The sequence below is a fragment of the Aquila chrysaetos genome, chromosome 7, assembly GCF_900496995.4.
Source record: "Aquila chrysaetos chrysaetos chromosome 7, bAquChr1.4, whole genome shotgun sequence".
In the NCBI taxonomy this organism is placed as follows: domain Eukaryota; kingdom Metazoa; phylum Chordata; class Aves; order Accipitriformes; family Accipitridae; genus Aquila; species Aquila chrysaetos.
The window spans coordinates 21,873,452-21,886,640 of NC_044010.1; the positions used below are offsets into that span (position 1 = coordinate 21,873,452).

The 13,189-nt window shown below is 36.7% G+C and overlaps 1 protein-coding gene across 16 annotated transcripts in view; it reads right to left on the reverse strand.

Moving 5' to 3' along the window:
* Window positions 1-13,189, reverse strand: part of ROBO2 (roundabout guidance receptor 2) — a 952,677-nt gene that overhangs the window by 412,692 nt on the left and 526,796 nt on the right. The gene's annotated exons all lie outside the window — the stretch shown is intronic.

The window sequence follows — 13,189 nt, forward strand, 5'->3', positions numbered from 1 at the left end:
GTACTAATGAGTGTTTTCATCACCAAAAAAGATGATGTGCTTCTAATTTCTTTGACATTTGTCCTATCAATCCTGAACACAACATTCCCAGTACCTAGATCCGTGATCACACAGGTAGCTGAGCATATTATTGCTCAGGCAAATGTGTTATGAATTCTCAGATGATGAACTGTGCTAAGGCCAGGTGTCAGAGGTGATGAAACTGATAATCTATCAGTAATTTTCTACCCACCACAACATCTCTGACCCATTGAACTAAATAAATGTATTTAATCACCGACTAGTCAACTGATCAGAAAGTGCCACAGGGTAAAGAGAGTGTCTTGACAAAGGGAAGACAGACACTACCTAAACCCTGTCATAACCAGAAAAGTGTATCTTATTTCAGCATCTTACCCACAGAAACAGATTCAACCTGAAATCACATTATAACAAAAAAAGTTTTGTTTATGACAAAGTACAAAACTGCTCTTGTAAGATTTTCCTTAAGAGAATAATCTTGGCAACACACCTCAGACTGTTTTTTCTTGTAAACCGATTAGGTTAAAACCACAAAAAAACCCCTCCAATCACTTCTGATGATTCATAGCCCAAATAACACACGATACAAGCAAAGGGTGCTGCTTTCATAGCAGGTTTTTCAGCACCTTTCTGGATGATGTATTCTACTTCTGGTCTGACTGCTGCCAGCTTCATGACTAAGAAGAATGGCAAGCCAAATCTTGCACCTTTCACATAAGTCTTAAGTAAACTTTTCCTGGCATACAGAAAACTTGTAACATAGAAAGTGGTACTTTCCCCAGGTGTTCCTATGGCAAAAAAACACGCCTCCCCAGCACCGAGTTATTAATGTCTCATTTTCCTGATGTTCTGTGTTGGCAGCCATGACAGAAAGCTTTGAACTTGTTTATTCACACTTGTTTAATCCTGTCTCCACACAGCACATCACAGCCTGTGGGGCTAGGAAGATGGATGAGTGAAACCAAGGCCACAAGGAGGTCAGGGTCATGGTGTCGCTGGATTTCAATAACTCCATCACTCACTGTAGCAGGCACTTCAGAGGTCACCTCAACTAAGGAGTTTGGGATAGGTGATGGAAAAAATGGCTGGCATTAATGTACACGTATTCCCCGCAGTTGATGCTACACATGGGAACAAGTAGAGATCCTCACTAACACTGCCCCTTGAGTTCCTAGGGTTGTTTTTAGTCTACTTGGTTAGAAAAAGAAAAAAAAAAAAAAAAGTTTTTTTACAAATATCTGATAGGTATCACAGCAGAGGCATGAAGGCTGAAGAGAGGACTACTAAAAATCAGAAAAAATTATCAACTTAGTATATCTTCTGTAATTATTTGCATATGTATTGGACTAATGGAAAGAGATCAAAAAGAGTACACAATGTCATAGACTGGCTTTAGTATACAGTGAGAATGGATGGAAATACATACATATCATACCCCAGTTGTAATGTGCACACTGTGTGCCTGACAAAGAAGCTTCTTTGAAGCACAGTGACAGATGACACTAAAACCCCAACAGTATCCATCACTTAAGACTTTTAATGTGCATCAATGATAGAGCCTACTTTTAAAAAGATATGTTTATAGTGTATATGTATTTCACACATATATACACATATATTTATATATATAAATTATAATATATATAAAATATATGATAGTTAAATAACTGTACAATATACAGATCCTAAACAATATTCCCAATATTTCATTATAGCTTGAGAGTTCATATTCACATAAAACTTTAGCAAATAAATGTGTTTTTAATAAATACATTGCACACTATGTCCTGTTTGTTCACCAGTTCAGCATGTCACTCATAGGGACTTGATGTCATGCTGATACAAAATGCTGTTCCTTTCTTATAGCTCTTAACTTCCACTTTTTACATCCATTCCTCATAATGAAGCATTCTGCAAAAGTGAAATTCTTTCCAAGAGAGACGAAAATTAGTATTATTAAACTATCTTTAAGCACATCTGCAGCACTGGAATAGAACAACTGGGAAAGGGGTATGATAAGACAGAAACCAAGTTCTCATTTGTTCAGTATGCAAGTGTATAATGAGAAAAGTGACATATAAACCTAGATCTGCACATATGCACAGTGTATTTATGATAATGAGTCAAAATATTTTGATGAATGGCAAAATTAGCAAGTGAATTATATAAAGAATAGTCAAAGGCAAGCTTTTATTCTAGCAAGTGAAAACAAGTCCTTACAATTTGACCAAGTTATTTGATAAGAAAATCCAGATAAAATCCAGGGCTCTGTCCCAAACTCCCCATTTCCAATTTCACAACAAATGTAAAAGCATGGGCTTCAGTGGAGATATTTAGACTAATGACACTGGTAGGGAAAGAAGTAATTCTACAACAATTTGCAGATCAAACTGTACCACCACCACCCATTTTTTTCTTGTTTTTTTTTTTTCCCCTGCTTTTTTAGGGGGTGGGGGTTTTTTGGTTGGTTGGTTTGCTTTTTGCTTTGGTTTTGTAAGATGTCAATTTCTTAGAGACAAAGGAAACCTTTTTGTTTGGATTTCTGCAATTTCTTTCCCTATGGCCCACTTTCTGAAACGTTTATTTATATGAAGTGCTCCCAGAGGGTGGGGTTTTTCCACATCTTTCAGTAAGATTTATAGAATCAAAGTTTACGTAATACATATAAGATCTGTTAAAAGTCCAAAATTTACAGGAACTAATACATTCAGGATCAGATGTTGCTCAAATGGGAACACAATCTGAACAAAAGCACAATGAGTGTCACCTGTTTTTTATAGTAGGCAGAGGGAGGCAAATAAAATGAAGAATATCCCTCATACTCTTAAGATACCACCAATCAAAATATTTGGCTTCTGCTCCTGGTTCTGCAATCAACATGATACATGAGTTCGAACAGATGGCTCTGAATCTCAGAGAAAACATGACTGATGTTTAGTATTCCCACCACTGACTTTTAGGCATGCAACTCTACAAGTGGAATTTACAGGTTTGAATCAGGAAATTAAGTTGCTTGTCCAGGAGAATAAGAATTGTATATGTGCTAATTGAATGAATAGGGGCTCTAATACATGTATCTTTAGCATCTAGAGTGACTTAAATCATGTTTCCCAGCTGAGTGTCCAAACTGCAGGCTGCTTATCTCCCCTTCCAACAATCCAGAGAGTGAACATAATTTAATCAACCCAAGAATTAGACTACTTGAGGAAGACATGATTTCTAGGTGCTGATCCTAAATTTGAAATATAAAAGAAATATATAAAAACGAGAAGACAGAAACAGCGTAGATGGAACACAAAAGCAAATACTTTCAAGAAATAATTTCAAGTGAAATTCTTTTGCCATTTACTCTTTAGTAACCAAGATGCTTTGCTAGAAGAAAAAGCCATCCTGACATACCTTGAAAAGGTTCATTTAACTTTCCAGTTTATTTCAGTAACTTCTAATTTATACACAAACTGTGCTCTCATATGGGCTTTGCTATCAACTTAACTTAAAAACATTCTAAATATTCTATACTTCAAGAGAAAAGAGGTGCAGAGAAAGAAAGGAAACTCTTAACTCTCTGTACACATCTCTTGCATAAAGACAATCTTGCAGTAAAGATAACAAGTATCTCAATGACTAAGGTGACAGTGTTTCACCCATACCAGCTGCTTTCAACTACTACAGGTTTTCCACTACCTGTGCCTTTTTCAGATTCCAACCAAGAAAAACAATTATACTTCCCCAGAATCCATGAGGGGAATAAGTCACTCAAAGTGTTTAAGCTCACGTGTTCTCCTAAACAGCATCTGTCATTATCCAAGATAGACCATTGTGCTAGATGGACCAACTGGTGTGACCCAGTAGGGCATTATGCCACTGCCACCGATGTAAAAGAGGAAAGGTCTCCTGAAAACTGAGATCATAGTCCCAGCTTTCAACACTAAGAAACAATAAAAATGTATCATTCTCAAAACCACTGTGTGACCACACTGCAACCAAAATGTCTATTCATACTAACAGCTGATAATATGAGTATTCCAAAGGCTGTATGTGCATGTAAAACCTGTGAAGAATTTGCATCTTCCATGGAAATAAATTGAAAGCTGTCCCGAGGACACTGATTTCTTTTATTTCTTTCATCGTTACTAACTTCTTTCTTCCATACAAAATAAAAACTAAGAAGGTTTTTTATAACTACCTCAGTGGTGCTCTTCTGGACAAAACACAGGAACTTTTACATTCTAAAGTTCCTGCACCTAAAGTTCCATTTAATATCCATTTCTGCTAAAAGACAAAGCGATCATCCTATTATCTGTCAGTCACCAAGTGCGCTACATATAGCACTGAATAATTACTTCCAAAAGTTGAAGTCAGAGAGTTGCAATGAATTCTTTTGTTCTTTTTCCACAGCTAAGTTCTTCTAAATTATACTTGTGTGTGTACATGTATACAGCAGATGGGGAACTTTTTGCATACACTATGATCTAAAAAGTAATTCAAAAGATTAACCAATGTAAATTCTTTTGCAAGACTGCTACTCACCTTATCTGCTCAAGCCAGGGATATTTTTCCTCAGATTCTCACGTATGGATTGGTGTTTTGAGATTGTAACTGAAGCAGAATAAGAATCAGTGAAATTATTTCCTTCCCACAAACAATGTTCACATGGTTTAACCTTGCTGGGCTGGTATTCTGTTCATAGGCTGACAGAAACTTGTTTCTTTCCCATTTATTTCATCAAATGATTTTGCATAACTTGCAAGAGGCAAGTTCAAGTCCAATTGGTAGAAGCAAAGTCCTCCAGCAAGATGCAGGTGGATTAAGAAATTGCCAAATTTGAATGCCAAGGCCACCTTCTACTTTGGCATACAAGATTAGGCACAAGCCCAGCAGGACCCAACAGGAGGATCACATTAAACAGGAAGAACTGGATGACATTGAAGACTAGTGTAGGAGACACTAGATGAAGTGGAATAATAGAAAGTGCAAGGTCATATGCTTTCAAACTGATCACAGGGAAGTTTACAGTAAAGTAGAAGCTCATCTGTTACAAATTACAGAGGAAGGGAAAGATCTGCATCAGATTACTATAGAATAACTATGAGCTACCAAATGCTTAAAAGAGTTAAACATGATCACAGGACTGGTAGGCAAGAGAACAGTGAAGGTAGTTATTAACATTAGTTCATAATGCACAGCATGCAAGTCTTGAAACATTATATGCAATTTACCCACCCATGTCTCAGAAAATGTATGCAGACTAGAACAGGTGAAGAATGACTACTAGGATCAAGCAAGTATTTTCCAAGAGAACACATGAGCTTTTCTTCTTTAACTTAGCAATAGTAGAGATAAGTGATACCACTGTGGCCTAGAAATACAAAGGAGAGAAAACAACTGAACTAAAGGAAAATCAGATCACAAGCAGCAGCATAAATAAAGCATGTTTATGTTTACATTGGAAATACTAGAACTGTTTTTCTCAGCACTGGAAGACCTAAGTTCCAAGTCAGTCTTCCAACAGAAACAGGGAACAGAGTGAGCTCAGGGACGAAGGGGAAAGCAATCAAACTGCTTTTCAAAGTGCAGCTTGAAGTGTTTCTGAATAGAATTACAAAATACAGCTATGTAGAATACAGGGGACTTAGTGCTCCAGGGCTCCCAGTTCTTTACATCTCTACATCCCTTTGTACAGTGGCAGACAGATCTATGAGACAGCATAAAGTGACTGTGTATGCCTCCCTCCTCTAACATGATGAAGCAATTTCCAAAGTATCAGTATACATTCACATCAGTGCCACTTGAGAAATTCAAGCAAGAGGAGTAGAACAAAACCACCACTTCATTTCCCACATGAATTCCAAATATTAAAATTTGAAATTTATTCAAAGTATAACATCTGTGGGAGCATTTGAAGTGGAAGTATCACCAAAGCCATGATTAAATAATAGTCCTCTAAGAACAGGAACAGGGGGAAGAACAATCTGAACAAAGAAGAAAAAAAAAATAAGGAAGAAGGATAAGGTTCTGCTGTTCTCAAACAAATATAATGATTAAGAGAATAAAAAAACTATATACATGTGTGTATATATATGTGTATATATAAAACATCCACCAATTTCACCCTAATAATTACTGTTAATTACCATAGTAATGAACTTTGTTAGAATTGAGACCATGCAACATTTGCAAAGGAATGGTCTGAAGTAGGGCTTCATATGAGTACCTTTTTTTTTCAGCCTATCTGACATTGCAGAATAGTACATGACTGAAGCATATGTCAACAATAGCTAATATTTCAATTAACATTCAAATAGTGCTTATAGGCTTCTGAGCAAAAGGAACAGAGTTGTAAAAATGCAACATTATCTTGTTCTCCTTCATTTCCCAGATGAACTAAAAATCAGAGAAATGTCAACCGAAAAAAATCAGTACATGACGACACGCACGCTAATAGCTAATCAGCAGCCAATAGCTGATCTCTTTCAAGGTTTCTGTAAGTCATCAGTAGTTCCTTAGCTGTCAACATTTTCTCAGATAGAGCATTCAAAGATACATAAACAGTAGGATTTGATTTCAAAAAATAAAATAAAATCAAAGGCAAAGGGAAGAAGGAAGCCAATAAAAATGAAATGAGAAAATGTGCAATAAATTATTAGAAGCAGAATCAGATTGAGCACACTCCAAATAGCTTCTAAAAATATGACACTGAAACTTCTCTGTTAGGTGGGGAAAAAAGTGTAGATCCTGGGCATAAGAATTCCAGAAATAAATTAGAGATCCTACAGAAAGCTTCTCTAACCATTTCTGGATGTGAGAAACTATTTCTACTACAGAAATGCTGGGAATGCTAGCAGACTGTATGACTACACAGTGCATGAGAGCACATTGCAAAGACATACTAACCTGTTCTGAAGGAATTAGTTCACATAATGGAACCAACTTCCAGCTGTTAAGGAAACTTTTTGCCAGGCTGGTGTACCCTTCTTGGCACACATAACCAGCTGAACTTAAGTGCTCACAGCAAACACTCTTCTGGTACCCAAGCATGCTTGTTTTGTGTGAACCTGCGTATCTTTCTTTAGAGCTCATTGTGCTGTGAACACCTATCAAAAAAATCTATTATAAGATGACCACAGTATGAAAAGAGCAAGCAAAAGAAAATGGAGAACAATAACAAGGTCTGGAGAAATCTGCAGGCACTGTATAGTTTGATATTATGACTGAAATCATGTTAAATATCTTTGGATCTACCATCAGTGTGATAGCTCTTAAATGTGAGGAGTCATTAGCATTTTTAGCCTTGAACTAAACATTTAAATCTGCATGTCCAGGTGGAGCTCAAAGGATAAGAAATAAAGATGTAACAATGCAGTTATCGGTCTAAATCCTAGCGGATGATGACGGGAAGTACTGGTTTTGTCCATGTTGAAGGCATCAATGCTGAAGCAAAATCTTAAACAGTTTGTGAGAAATGTGTTAATGACAGGAGATACAGTTTAGCTTACCCTGATGAAGAGCACCTCTATCATAAAAATTCTAGTTCACTCTGGCTACTGGTACAAAAACCACACCCTCTCAAATATCTAGGTTTCTTATCCCAGGTGAATTCAGAAGCAGTAGAAAACACATCCTCAGCTAAAAGCTAAACTAATGAAGTAAATAATCAGAACTACTTTCTTGCCTCAAAAGGAAACTTTGTGATGAGACATCAGTCAGGTCTTGATTTATCTGATACGGCTTTACTCATTGGTATTTATTAACCTCTTTAATTTCTAATAGTAACTGTAAGAATTAAATTATGTCCTATACAGAAATGCTGTATTATGTAATGGTTTCTAACAACGGTATTCCCAATGGTTTCATCCTAATCCACACAAATTGCTTACTGCAAGCTTCAGAAGTACACAGGTTTGAAGTGCTCCCCCGCATCTTATGAAATTTGCTTTTTCCCCAGATTATCTAATCAGACACAATTTTATGTATTTTCTTCTACGAGGGGAATTTTATTTTCATTAAGTGTGCTGTGATAATAGCCATGGTTTGTTATATTTCTTCTTAGAGAAACGTAGAATAAGAAAAAGCACAATGCTTTTCAATGTCCTGATATAGCTCATCCACAGGACCACAGTCTCCAGCATTTCAATTTCTACAATAATTACTTCTGTCTTGATGAGAGCAAAAGACTGCCAGCTCAGACAGGAAGCTTTTCACACTCTGTTTAGAAGGATGAGAGTGAGAGGGGTGTAAGTAAATGAACAGGATGTACTCTCCACGTGAGGGTAACCCCAAAGCATATCAGACTTTGAAATTACCAGTAACGGATTTCATAACAATTTTTATATTTAACTCATATGTTGAACAGAAATTAGATGAAGAAAATCATCCACCCATTTTACAGTCACATACATTGTGCTCTTTTTTTAATCCTATTTTACAGGTGGTCTTTATGCTGAATACCTCAAATGAAATTATTAACTCCATTATTATGAACATATTGCAGCCTTTTGCACATGCTCCAGCAGTCATTAGCATCATGATACACAGATGATTGCATAGCATATATTTCATACCTCCCAGCCTTTATTCACTGAATATTAAAACATATCTGGTTTATTGGTAAAATTACTATCTCCCGTGTTTAAGATCTGGCTTATGCTTGCTTTGGAATACACCTGTGACTCTTCACACTAAACTCAGCATACTACTATAACCTCTCTTGTTACAGATAAAAACATAATTCAGTTTTGGATCTACCATAAACAGGATCATTATGTTTGGAGAGTGTTCCAAAGCCTGCTATTCAAGCAATCTGTGACATATAAATAATGCAAGACCTCTTCTTTCTCCAAATTACTTCAGTTCAAGCACAGACTCAGAAAGATGGAAGCCCAAATTTATACTGCCATTACAAAATTCAATCTATTTCTGGTTCTCCAGTTGAATTATGACTCAGTCTTCCACTGTTTTCTATTAGCAACAACCCACACACTCCCACCCTTTGCCAACCCATGCAGAAAAGAATCTTATTTGTGAATATTCCTGAGCTTTATTCTTATATTAAAATGGCAGCAAATCCCAGCTAATCTGAAAAGCCGCATGTTTTCTTTTAAAGGAAAGTAAGGTAGAAAATTGGTCTTTTTTCCCCTCCCTTGACCCCTGACCTTTGAACCACAACCTCCTTGCCACTAAAGCGTTCAACACCTCATTTAATCTCTCCTCACTGCATTGGCACAGCACTGGAAAAGGAAAAGGGAAAAAAATAATCTAGGGACTTCATCAATTTTTCATGAATTTTCATTTAGGCCAAAGCCCCCTCTTACAGTGGTCGATAGATCAAGCTGCTGTCACATATTTAACACCTGGGGCTACAGCTGCTATCTCTGGGGGCTGTCGCTGACTCAGGCTAGATCAGAGGCAGCCTGAGTCAGTGCGAGGACCCTCGTGCTCTTTCACTTGCTTACATGTGGCACCCCAGTGCTTGCAACTGAAATCCTAGCTACAGTCACAATTGCAAATGTGTCTCCTGATATTCCCACTGGAAAACTCCACCACATAGGTTCAATTGTGTCAATTCGTACATTGTGAAAAACTGTGCTTTTATTTTAAAACTTCTGGCTTTCAAATATGAAAGCAGTTTCATGAAAGATCAAACTATTTCAAGCCTACTTCCCTTTCTAAAATCCTCCCAAGAAAGTCTGAGCATCGACATATTTCTATTAATGCCAACACTTGTTCAGTTTCAATAAAAATATTCTAATACACAAAATCAAAAGAAAGACGTTTTACTCTTCTGAATACAATTCTTTGTAATTGTTTTAGGACTAGAACATCTATTTTTAATGGTTTAACCATAAAACATACAAATACTACATCAGAATTTGCCACATACACAGGGGAAGAACAATTTTGCTGCTAGCATTAGCATTATTTTTTCCTTCTGAGGAAGCTCCTACTGAAAAAAGTAACACACACAAAGCACACCATGGATTAATGCATTAAAAGAAGAATGAAATAGAATAAGTAATATCAATCAATTTGTGCCTTCAAATACAAACTCCTATTTCTTCCTAAATGTCTTCTGGAATAAAGACTTTCTGAATTAAAGGCAAAAAAATTCTAAAAGCACATTCTGTACGTTAATGATGTTTTTTAAGTAACTTCCCAAATCACAGTTCTTCACAGTTTCACTGGCACAGAGCAATTTTTCTAAGGACATGTATCAGCACAAAAATATCTGCCCTTGATTGTACGCACATGCTCTGAATAGGCATGGATTTAAAAGCATACTTAAATGCTTTGGATGGGCTGGTACCTAAATCCATCATGTTTTGGAAAGGTGTTAACTGCTACTTGATCAAAAAGAGCTTAGGGACTTCAACTCACAAAATATCATTCAAAAAACCAAAGGACAAAATGATTGCATTCAAGATGGGCCACACTATGCTCTGAATCACTGTATGCCCCAACTGAATTTCACTTAAGAGTTTTTCTTCTGTCTTTACACATAAATATGGACACATCAGAAGATTATCAATCCCACTGCTTTTGTGGCAGGTGCCCATGGAGGGGAAAAAAAGGGGGGCGGGGAATGAACCACAGTTAACACTGTTTATCATCTGAATGTCTGAATGCATAAGCATGAACACACTTAACAGATACATAAAACCAATAAATATATCTTCATAAATCATTCAAAAGTTGCAAGTGCACATTATTGGTGACTGACAATTTAATAAGCAAAGTAAAACAATTACTGATTCTTTCACTAAAACAGCAGACTCAACCATTTTAAACCTGTAAAAAGCAGCAGTTTGTCTCTAATGGCACAATTTGAGGCCACCTACAGTCAGATAATAATCCGAAACCCTGTTGTCAGCAAAGGACAACTGTCCTTTTTCTGGTGATGAAAACAGCTTGGCTTAGTGTGGAAAGAGCAGTTTTCAACACCATTACAGATAGCACAAGTAAAACCCGATCACATGCGGCTGTCCCGGCTCCCATGGGCAGGGCTGCAGTATCCAGGCAACTCAACAGTTTTCAGCAGCAGTTGAGAACAGGTGAATGAGGACTCACTGTTGACAACAGGCTGTCAGCAACGACTCATTTCCCTAGCGTGCAAGTGGGCTGCTACAGACCTGCCCATCTTCTTCAGTCCAGAAATGCTGACATTAGAAAAAATGGTTAAAAGGCTTAAAATAACTGTTCCCTGAAAGTCACTTTAAAACTTGATTTAGAACCAAAAATCATACTAAAAAGTGTCTCAAAACCAAGGGAAATCAGGTAGTTTTGCTATCATCCTCCAAAGGATGCCTTTGATACACGTCAAACCACATGCTTTTTAAAACCAGTGAATAAAACCCAGCAGAATCTCTAAAATTAAGTAAACAAGCAATGTACGTGTTATTTACATTTTTTTTCTTTGATGAAGACCTTCCTGCAATCACAGCCACAGTATGGCCCAAGGAAAGACAAAGCACTGTTGAAGTGGAACAGGAGTGCCTGCTTTAGACTGCTAAACCATTTAACTCAGGAATTCAGTCAGTTAAATTTCAAAGCTATGAAAACAGTAAAATAATCTGGTGTCAGATGCATGTTGCTATTGCAAAAACTTTGGCTAGAGTTTCAGATCTCAGGTTTCATGTTCTATGATCCTCCTTTAAAATACCTCTGACAATGAAACACAGTTGTATTATTTTTAAGTCTTCTACTATCTCACATACAGTTCATGCATGACCTGCCACCAGCTACAGTGGTTAAAACAGTAACTCCAGAGACTGGGGGTATTGTAACAAGAGTCTCTCAGCAGTCAGTGAAGTAGGGATCAGTGAAAACTGATGAAATATAGCGCACGTTTACATTTCAAAATAATCAGTCACTTTAATTTGATGACTCAAGGTATAACTTGAATGATCTTCTGAACTTCGACAGATACCTGAATCTCAACAGGATTGCAATAAGGATTTCAAAGTGTTTATGCCTCTCTTGCAGGATTTCTCAGACAGTTTAAAAACCACATGTACAAAGACAGAAATAATCCAGAATGTTTATCTAGAGTCATACTCACCCAGGTTTCAGCCTTCCTTAAATTGGTGGTCTTCTCAATTCCTAAATACCTACCAAAACTGAGTAACATTGTGATGCCTTTATTGGCAGATATACATTAACTCGTGCCTTGAATGTGTGCCAAAACTGTTTTCTTTTTCTATTTGAAACAATTCTGAATCTAGGCTATGACAAGTGAAAGACAGTGAACAAGTCTGTTCTACTTGGCTTATACCACCATCTAAATATTAAAAAAAATGGCATTTTTTGCAGTTTCTGAGAAGACTGAAGCCTCAAGATCACATCACATTAACTATAATAGTCTACAGACTACATCAGGAATAAAGATTTCTCTTCTGTGATTTTTATTTTTTTTTCTCCCTTTAAACCAACATACTTTCTAATGTGTACTTAAATCCATTCTTTATCAACTAAGCAATACAAGTTTGTGCTAAAGCCCTACTTCAGTCAAACACATTTTAGGGAAACTACTGCCAGATGAAGAACTCTGGGGTAAAAACTGAGTCCAGCAAGAGCACAGCATTCATAAATTTACTAAAATACACCTCTGTGAAGATACACAGCTACCCTTAGTTGATATTCTGAATAAAAAGATTAGTGTTTATTCAACCCATATAACTAAGCAGCAAAAAATAATATGCAACAGTTGTATTTTATATATGATGAGCTTGTTTGCTATGTGAATATAATGAAGGTCTCTGCTAACTCTACTGGAAGCAGATCATGCATGCCAGGTGGTCTCTGAAAGAGCCGTGATGACTTCTCTGTTAATACAAAGAGAATCGATAAAGAGTAAGGCTGCTCTGGACGATATGAGAAATGGCCAACAATTTCACTTGCCATTCACATAATGAATGAGGCCTGTATCAAGTTTATGATAGAGGAGCATATATTGAGGTTTCTAGCAGTACAGAACATGAGTCACCAAGAAGCTGTCTGCTTCTGTTGAGGTAACAGATGACTACATAAAGAGAAACAGACAGTGCACCTTATATTAAATGATAGGTATTTTTCCACATTAGTTTCAGTATAACCAACTTTAGTCACAATGTAAAAAATTGGATTACTCTTCAGAGGAAGATTAGCCTTTGTCCATGTTTGTGCCAATCATGAT